At 36.2% G+C, this 10,611-nt stretch overlaps 2 pseudogenes; both read left to right on the top strand.

Moving 5' to 3' along the window:
- Nucleotides 1–4,778: 4,778 nt before the first annotated feature.
- On the top strand, nt 4,779–7,335 carry LOC120335467 (vitamin D3 hydroxylase-associated protein pseudogene; annotated as a pseudogene).
- A 1,114-nt stretch (nt 7,336–8,449) lies between these two features.
- LOC120336174 (vitamin D3 hydroxylase-associated protein pseudogene) lies at nt 8,450–10,207 on the top strand (annotated as a pseudogene).
- The last annotated feature ends 404 nt before the right edge of the window (nt 10,208–10,611 follow it).

The following is a 10,611-nucleotide window of genomic DNA, read 5'->3' on the forward strand; positions in this document are numbered from 1 at the left end:
ATTTCGTTTGGGCTTTTTTTCTACTGCTAACTGTAATGAAAATACGCTTGTGCGCTTGTGATCACGGTCCGAGAGAATTGTCTCTTGCGTGCCGACAGGTATGTCGCCTAATGGCCTAGACTGAGAATGCCAACTACCCGAAAAAGGTTGTCCTTGGCTAATGTTATGTTGGCTCGTCGATTGGGTCTATCATGAGAAAGAAAGAGCAAATCCACCTCACCATGAAGAATATATTTAGCATAGTTGAATCGAATTGTCTAATGTGGATCTAATGTAATATTCTACGTCATGCTATTCAGTTTCAGTATTTGGAATCGTGCTGCAAATAAAAATGAAGAAAGCAATTGGAAATAATTGCAGCTGTTGGAATACTTAAAATGAAACTTAGTTTCTAGCGAGTGATGCCTCATCGGTTCTTGCGCATACCAAGGCATGATCTTCTTGTCATTTCCAAGCTCTTCAAAATAAACTATATATAGTTACCTAACTTAAGGGATTGAAATGAGGGTCCGTAAAACAAATTTAGAAATAGGACTCCAAATTTCAATGACGTAGCCATCACTCCGCCGCTAAATAGATTAATTGCAATGAACTGGATTGAAGGACCTTTTACGCATATCTCTCCGTCTTGTGAACTAACAAAACAGACTATGCTCTATATAAATACTTTTTATTCACATGAACTTATAGAAATAGGAATCCTTACACACAAACAAGCACACACGAAACCTGCTAACCTACCAATCTCTAACGTGATAATATAAAAGCTTTATTTTATCTTGTTATGACTAAAATGATTGTGGTGAACAAAACAAAATAACCTGGATAAATAAAATGAACATTATATTATTAACGAACTGATAACTACTTCCATAACGCAATTATGATATAATGTAATACATACCGAAGATAATACATATGTTGTTTGCTAAGTCAAACTGTGGACATTCCGCCCTTCCAAGCTCAATATTTTCCCCTGCAACTTATTATCTGATTACACAGAGCCTTGTTCGGATGGAAGCGAAACGTCCCGGATGAGAAATATGTGATATTGTTTTGAGCATAATATTATAGGCATCCTGTCATCCTGAATGTTTCTATTTGTGATATTTCAATCAAACTTCTGCACAATCATTCATCGATTAAACAGAGGACAATGCTTGAATATTTACACACGATGGTAGTACCGGCAAGTGATCATATATCGTTCATTGAGTATCAACTCGCCCGAAGTAATAGACGAAACCCGCGTGTAGGTAAAACTTTTCGAAATTAACCAAATTTGAAATAAAACAAGTAACTTTGAATAAGGCAGTCTTAAAAAATTAGAAAATAAATTGATGTAATAGACAATTTTATGTTGAACGACTTGGGAGCGATTGATTCAATAGTAGGTAAAAAGCATCTGTTTTCAACAGCAATACTACTTACTACGAGTTGTTTCTATAAATAGTCAGATTCTGAATATAAAAACGAAAAATCTCAAGAATCAATTGGTCAATACAGAAACATTTCACAATAAAGTAGGAACATTATTCAAACAATAGCACTTCCATTGTACTAAAACCTGCGTTAATTAGAAATAGGCCAACACGAGTAAGTATCGTCAATAATTCCGTCAACCACAACGTTGGCAATTTCTCCCCCTCCACTGCAATGACCCGACAAGGTAATATCTTCCGGATGGTCAATCGGCAAAACGGATTCCTGTGGTTTGGGTAATCCAAGAATGTCTCTTCCCAGTAGGCTTTCCAGAGATCCTTTTTGAACAAAGATATGCTTTATAAATGGCGCGAAACTTGAACTTTTCAATTACCAGTGTATTTAGTTGTTTTAGGTTTAAAAACATAACCACCTGATTAGTTAGTTACTCGTTCAATTGTAAACTTTGTGTTGGCACATATTTGAAGTTGCAAATGCCTATATTTTCACTCAAGACTAAAGGTTAATCAATAAATCAACGAATATTTCCATCCGCAGGCATTAGCATTTTTGTTAACATTGGAAAAAATCTATTTCTTGGCAATCCTTTAGAACCCTTTTTATAAATATGTGGGTAGGATCGATCTGCTTTCATGTGTAAATATGATGCAAATGTTCACAAGAACTTTCCGGTTGCCACTACACTTTGCAATTTTAACACTGTGCAAATAAGTACAAACATCCAATATTAAGACTCAATATTGTTTCACATCAAACTCTGCGTGCTCGAACTTGGCGAAATTTAGATATCTGCAATCTGCATGCCATCCTTATGGACTTTTCCCCGACCTTTGACCCCCGAATTTTTTTTCCTATACTTCACCATTGCAAAATGTTCAGGGCTATAGAAAGCCGATAAGACGGCTTATCAGCTAAGGTCAATAAAAAAACAGGAGCCAAGAAGTGACTAGAAGCATCCGGCGCCCATCAACAGCGTAAACAAAAAAAAATATATGGCGAACCACGGCCTCTCGTCCGGTTACCATTCCAAGTCGGGTATTTTAAGAGTGCTTTTGCGAAATGGCGCCTGGGGTATGTGTTTTAAACCATCAATATGATTCATGGCATACAACAATCTGTTTTTAAAAATATCGGTAAAGAATTTTAGCCTGGTCTATCGCAGCTATTTCTACACCAATTTAGTAAATTAAAACGATCATTGAATTATCTGATTTATATTTAAGTTTCCGAAACACAAGTGAAAACTAACGAATAGAGTTCGAAAACGCGAAAACGAGGTAATGTTTACGACCACACTTGAAAATCTGTCTGAGTGAAAAAAGTATCTGAGCGGAAGCGAAAAGGAAACATTGTTACGTCATTTTTTGCATCTTGCTGATTAGCCTATGTCACGTTGTAAACAAGGAAGTCGATGCTTGGGGAAAGGTCTATTGAATCGATTGCGTCCTTTTTTTCCATAACAGCATGTTGATATCCAATAGGTTTAAACGTTTCGAACAATCCTGAGAATTTATATCTAATATTTTAGAATCGGTATTTTGAAATTCAATTACATATTTTGAAAATTATAATTTACCCAAAATTCAGGGTGAACTTTGAGTTCTTAGCTACAAAAAGTTGGAATATTATATCTGATTGAATTATCTTGATATTACTGGTATATATGTTTGTTCACTTACGGTACACAATATATCTTTATTTATATTTCATTTATTTATTATTTACATATTGAATAATCCACATTGTGGATCCATTTAAAAAAAAAAAAAAAAGTTGTCTGCTGGTGTTCAAGATTAACAATGGGTTCGCAGTTTTTTGCGAGAAAGACTTTTTTGGAATGAAATTTATACAGTTATCGCATACCGCAAACAGGCCGATATTGGTATTTAAATTTCAGCTATTTGCTTACTATCATATATATCCCCTGAAGCTTTCATTATATTCAATCTCGGTTGCTTGATTGTCAATCAATCAATCGATGCAAATGTTGTCATTCAGTTGTTCACGCCGTGAAAATTGTACCGGTACCGTACATTTGAAATGTATAAAGATATAAATCCTACGGACTCAATAGTCAAATGGTACTGAACCGAGGTTACATGGTTTAAAAAGATCGCTGAGTTCTGAATTACAGAATTCTGGAATTACGGTACCGGTACCGATAAGTTAACGTTAGGTCTGGTTAGTTCAGTAGGCCTACTGGTACCTACATAACGGTAGTTTGTTTTGAAGTTACTGTTCTGATGTAGTAGGTATAGTTCCACACAACACTTTCAGATAGATGAAGGTACAAGACAGTCAAAGTCAGAACAGCACACTACCGGTACGGTACCGGTACCTGACTACAGTTGACAGAAATGCACTTGCACAGCAACCTGGCAACGGAACTTCCATATCAAATTAGGAACACATGGTACAATTAGGATTCAGTTTTTAATTGTCTACCCACGCACGTGATAGATTGAATTTAGTTTAGCACTAAATAAATGTAATCAGAGTTTTAATCACTTTTCCCCCAACTTGGCAATTGTAATTCCATAGTACTGTAGTGAGGTAAAAATAGAGTTGATCAGATCCTTTTTTGAGACTTCAGCATAAATAGTAGATGCATTAAAAAGTTAACTCACAAAATGATGTCTCACTTCACCTCACTTTCAATCAAAATGTGTTTTACTGATCAAAACAGAGATGTAGGCTATCTTGATCGTCGCAAATATTTTCATAATGTATGTTAATGATGGGATTTTCAGGAAAACGTCATAATTATCGTAGAAGTTTAAACGCTGGTGTAAACATGAATGTGAATCCGGGAATAGAAATCGAGTGTGTTGTTCCTTCATCTTTCCATGCTTTACTATGAAGTAAAAATTGTTACATTTTTATATTATTTTTCTACCCATTGCGCAAAACCTTAAAATGTTTCGTAAACTGCTTGTCTGAGGAAGTCTGACTCTGGTCGGACGAAACGTTACAGAAATACATTTGTGTTAGTGTGCAGCTGGACTCTTTAATTGAATAGAATAGTCATGTTTATTCCAGCTACAGTATCCTTGCAGTATACGCATACGGATCCACTGGCATAGAGAAAAGATAGGAAGTTAGTCTCGCGCAACCCAACTCAAATTTATTTTTCGAAAATGTAAGGAGTCTTTTGTGACATCCTACATTGTGGAAATTTGTTTTTTGAAAACAAATTGTGTTCATTGTACAGTTGTAGGCTATTTTATTTTCACTTTGGTCATCGTATTATTATCAGTACGGTACTAATTGACTTTAGTCTATAATACTGCTGGGTTCATCCTAAATATCAAGACTGACAAGCATTTATTTATTCATAATTTTAGAATGACATTTGTATCTAAGTTTTGAAAACTGTTAAATTAGGCATAGAATCATGCATTATTTTGCCTTTTCTGCTGGTATGAAGGGATTGAAATATTGCGGGAAACGTGGTACGGCAGTTATACTAGGAGCTGGTGCTTTAATTTGGTTGTTTCGTAATGGACAGAAATGTCTTCGATTGCGGCAAAATGCCGCCAAAAAAAGAGAAGCAGAGCAGGAATATATTCAACAGAAATTGAATTCACTTGGAGGGGAACTTGATGAAGATATGGTCAGACAAATATTAGATTTAAAAGGACCTGAGTTGTTAAAGCGACTAAAGCAAGGTAGTTTAAATCCTGTGAATGTTCTGAAAGCTTATATTTATGAAGCCTGCAAAGTGACCGGCCAAATTAACTGTGTGAATGAGATAACCAAGGATTGTGAAGATTTTGCAGTTAGTTTAACTGACAAGGAACCAAACAGTCTTCCACTTTATGGAATTCCTGTCAGTCTGAAAGAATGTATGAAAACCAAAGGAACTCCAAGTACTGCAGGGATGGCAATGTATCTTGATGACTTTCCAGCAAGGGACTGTGTTCTTGCTGAGGTCCTGAAGCAACTAGGTGCAGTGCCATTTGTTAAAAGTAATTGTGTACAGATCATGCTTAGTATTGAGTCCAGCAATCCAATTTATGGTGAGACATCAAACCCTTTGAATCATGATTTCTCACCAGCGGGTTCTTCAAGTGGAGAAGGTGCCATTGTATCTGCGGGAGGTTCTGTGCTTGGATTTGGCACTGACATAGCAGGAAGTATTCGGGTCCCAGCACATTTTTGTGGAATTTGTGGATTGAAACCAACAAAGCATAGATTAAGCTCTGCTGGCTTGACAGGTTCTATACCTGGTCAGAATGCTGTATCTGCAACTCTGGGCCCTATGGCTAGGGATGTCGACACCATTGTCATGGCAATGCGAGCTCTGCTTTGTGACACCATGTTTGAATTGGACAAAAATGTTCCTCCAATGAAGTTTAATGAGGAGGTTTTCAATTCAAGCAAACCATTACGAATAGGTTATTACTGTGATGATGGATATATGAAACCAGTTCCAGCTTGCCAACGAGCTGTTAAAATTACTAAGGAGGCTTTGGAACGAGCAGGTCATGTATTAGTGCCATATAAAATTCCTGATATGGAACTCTTGATGGAAATGACGACAAGAGCTTTTTACATGGATGGAGGTCGCATCAACCTGGAACGTTTAAAGTATGATATTGTCGATAAACGTTTACTTCCTTCATGGAGGAGATGGAAAATGTCACCTGTTCTTAGAAAATTATATTCAGTGTTTCTCACTTTGACCCAATCTGCTCGAATGGGAAAAGATTTGATGGCATATGGAGGTGGAGACAAGTCGGCATATGAGCTCTGGAAATTAACAGCATGGATGGACGGATACAAGATGAAATTCTGGTCAGAGTGGAAGGAAAAATATAAAATCGATGCATTGATTTGTCCGGTACATCCATTTGTTGCATGTCCAAAAGGAATGGTGTCAAATATGACTGCTTATATGAGTTATGCAACACCATTTACTGTTTCGAATTGTCCTGCTGGCACTGTACCTGTGACAAGAGTCACACAGCAAGATATAGAGGCACTGAAAAGTCAGCAAGGTCATTATGGGGATCAATGGGATCATCACCTCAAAAAAGCATGTATGGGAAGTATTGATATGCCCGTTGGTGTACAATGTGTTACTCCTCCGTGGCACGAAGAAGTTTGCCTTAGGTTGATGAAGGAAGTGGAAACACTTCTACCAATGTAAATTGTGAAAAATCTTTGTTATTAATTTAATTTGTGTTATAGGTGTGTTAATCTCTGATTAATTTTTTATCATTTCTAATTATTGATACTGTGGTTATAGAACCCCTGGGTCTTTGTTGAAAAGAGTATTTGGACCACTCCATTCTTTAGAATATAAGACATATAGTGAGCGTCGCAACACTTTTCGATATCTACTGGTATATTATTTTTTTATAGACCTACTTGATAAACCTGTCATATAGGTAATTTCAGTGGTTGTATGTACAGATTTAAAAAAATTTTTTGTACCTCCTTTTATATACATACATGAAAGCTAATCAACACATAATTTAAATTCTGTAATGTATTATTAGTTAATTATTCTTCAAATATTATTTCGCATAGGGTTTCTCTTCTAATACGAATGCTAATAAACTTTTCCATCTATTGGAATAATGTTTCACAAAATCAGTCAGTCGCCTTCTTTTTGGTGCATATATAGTGTGGTTATTATTATTAGGAAGAGTAATATGTTCCTCTCTTGTTTATTAATAATTGTGCAATCGTGCTCAGCAATCAGCACTATGTTGTTTAATGCATTTAATGCAATCATTCATATTATTTCTTCATGTTCTGTATAATTTTATTTTCAAAACACGTTATTTGCAATGCAGCAATTGTCGTTCACATTTTGTGGAATATGTATCAACAAGCCAAAATACCAGAATTATTATAAATTATTTTTGTTTTTTTATGCAATCAGATTATCCTTTAGTAATTACCGTAGGTAATGCAGTCATCATGAATCTAAGCAGTTTTTAGGACTGTATCTTGTTTCTCTGCATATTCCTTCATCAAGCTTTCTTAAGTTCAGGTAACATATCTTTATATTCTGATAATTCAGCATTCAATATGATAGGCCTATAATATCGGCCATTGGATGGATGTTATTAAACAATTCAGTCGAAATTTGAGATAAATCAGAGAACAACAAAAGTACAAAACATATAAAGAATGTCATAAACAAATAATATAATTTATACGAATGTACCAACCCAGAATCAGTACTTATTATTAGCTTAGATACCAAGATGAGACAGACTAAATTGTCCCATTCGTACATTCTTTGGATTTTAGTATACTCATCAAGTATTTAACTTAACTCATCAATTATTATGAATCATGAACTTTATCTTTACAGATATATCCTGTTTTGTCTGAAAAAGAAAAAACTATGAGTATGATCCACAAAAGCTCACTAATATGCTTGCTATTTCGTGGAAAGGGATTAATCTAGTGGTTGTCAAACCTGACTTCACCGGCGTGACTTAGGCCTGAGCGAATACGTAAACTGCTTTTTAGGAAATGTGTGGTGTTATAATATCACCCTTCGCTTAATTGCTAAGAAATGCTGTTCGTCTGCCGTTGTATATTCAAATTTGATTATTGCCGTTAGTTCATGTTGATTTTGAGCTTCACGTAATGATTCGACACCGAGAAAACTAGAGAGAGTATAAAATTGTATACAATGTAGCTTGCTGGATTTTTTGAGATCGACTGACGTCTTGGACAACGGCCCCCATATTTTGAAGGGCCCTATTACGTCACTGTGACGTTGTAGGGACGTGAAATTTAGATGACGTAGTCGGAAATCTGTGGAAATTTTTTTTGAAAACTAATTCTGTATGTTCATTGTATTTTGTTTTTACTTTGATCAACATATTATCATCAGTACTAATGGAATTGAGTCTAAAATACTGCTGAGTTCATTCTAAATATTAAGACTGACTGACATACAGTTATTTACTCGTGATTTTAGAATGTCATTTGTATCTACATTTTGAAAACAGTTAAATTAGGCAATAGGCATAGAATCATGCATTATTTTGCCTTTTCTGCTGGTAGCAAGGGATTGGAGTATTGCGGAAAACGAGGTACAGCGGTTATACTAGGAGCTGGTGCTTTATTTTGGTTGTTTCGTTATCGACAGAAATGTCTTCAGTTGCGTCAGAAAGCTGCTGAAAAAAGAGAAGCGGAGCAAGAATATATTCAACAGAAATTGAATTCACTTGGAGAAGAACTGAATGAAGATATGGTCAGACAAATATTGGATTTAAAAGGACCTGAGTTGTTAAAGCGACTAAAGCAAGGTAGTTTAAATCCTGTGAATGTTCTGAAAGCTTATATTTATGAAGCCTGCAAAGTGACCGGCCAAATTAACTGTGTGAATGAGATAACCAAGGATTGTGAAGATTTTGCAATTAGTTTAACTGACAAGGAACCAAACAGTCTTCCACTTTATGGAATTCCTGTCAGTCTGAAAGAATGTATGAAAACCAAAGGAACTCCAAGTACTGCAGGAATGGCAATGTATCTTGATGACATTCCAGCGAGAGACTGCGTTCTTGCTGAGGTCCTGAAGCAACTCGGTGCAGTGCCATTTGTTAAAAGCAATTGTGTACAGATGATGCTTAGTTTTGAGTCCAGCAATCCAATTTATGGTGAGACATCAAACCCCTTGAATCATGATTTCTCACCGGCGGGTTCCTCAAGAGGAGAAAGTGCCATTGTATCTGCGGGAGGTTCTGTGCTTGGATTTGGCACTGACATAGCAGGAAGCATTCGAGTCCCGGCCCATTTTTGTGGAATTTGTGGATTGAAACCAACAAAGCATAGATTAAGCTCTGCCGGCTTGACAGGCTCATTACCTGGTCAGAATGCTATATCTGCAACCTTGGGCCCCATGGCGAGGGATGTCGACACCATTGTCATGGCAATGCGAGCTCTACTGTGTGACACCATGTTTGAATTGGACAAAAATGTTCCTCCAATGAAGTTCAATGAGGAGGTTTTCAATTCAAGCAAACCATTACGAATAGGTTATTACTGTGATGATGGATATATGAAACCAGTTCCAGCTTGCCAACGAGCTGTTAAAATTACTAAGGAGGCTTTGGAACGAGCAGGTCATATATTAGTGCCATATAAAATTCCTGATATGGAACTCTTGATGGAAATGACGACAAGAGCTTTTTACATGGATGGAGGTCGCACCAACCTGGAACGTTTAAAGTATGATGTTGTCGATAAACGTTTACTTCGTTTATGGAAGAGATGGAAAATGTCACCTGTTCTGAGAAAATTATATTCAGTGTTTCTCACTTTGACCCAATCTGCTCGAATGGGAAAAGATTTAATGGCATATGAAGGTGGAGACAAGTCAGCATATGAGCTCTGGAAATTAACAGCATGGATGGACGGATACAAGATGAAATTCTGGTCAGAGTGGAAGGAAAAATATAAAATCGATGCATTGATTTGTCCGGTGTATCCGTTAGTTGCATGTCCTAAAGGTATGGTGACAAATATGACTGCTAATATGAGTTATGCAACACCTTTTACTGTGGCCAATTGCCCTGCTGGCACTGTACCTGTGACAAGAGTCACACAGCAAGATATAGAGGCACTGAAAAGTCAACAAGGGCATTATGGGGATCAATGGGATCATCACCTCAAAAAAGCATGTATGGGAAGTATTGACATGCCCGTTGGTGTACAATGCGTTACTCCTCCGTGGCACGAAGAAGTTTGCCTCAGGCTGATGAAGGAAGTTGAAACACTTCTACCAATGTAAATTGTGGAGAATCTCTTGTTATAAAATTTCAATAGTTGTGACTAGTTCCTGTACAGAATTAAAAATCATACTGAACGCTGAATTTAAATTGTGTGATGCACTACCATTTTTCAAAAGCTATTTTGAATAGGGAATTGAATGTTTCTGCTAAAATTATTATTCATATCATAAGTAAATGACTATGTAATGGAGTTGTAGGTATTTGTGGAATAATAGACTGCACATCTTGGTGTTAGAATGTTTGAATATATGTTATAAATATAAAGTATAGTTGAATTAATGGAGCTGATTTTGAAGCATCACATCAAATGGTACCATGATATGTATTTCTCTCTATGTATTTCTATATCTATTTACTATTTATGTATTTCTACTTGAAAATGATTGAATAAAGTCCAGTATTC

The sequence above is a fragment of the Styela clava genome, chromosome 2, assembly GCF_964204865.1.
Source record: "Styela clava chromosome 2, kaStyClav1.hap1.2, whole genome shotgun sequence".
Lineage (NCBI taxonomy): Eukaryota > Metazoa > Chordata > Ascidiacea > Stolidobranchia > Styelidae > Styela > Styela clava.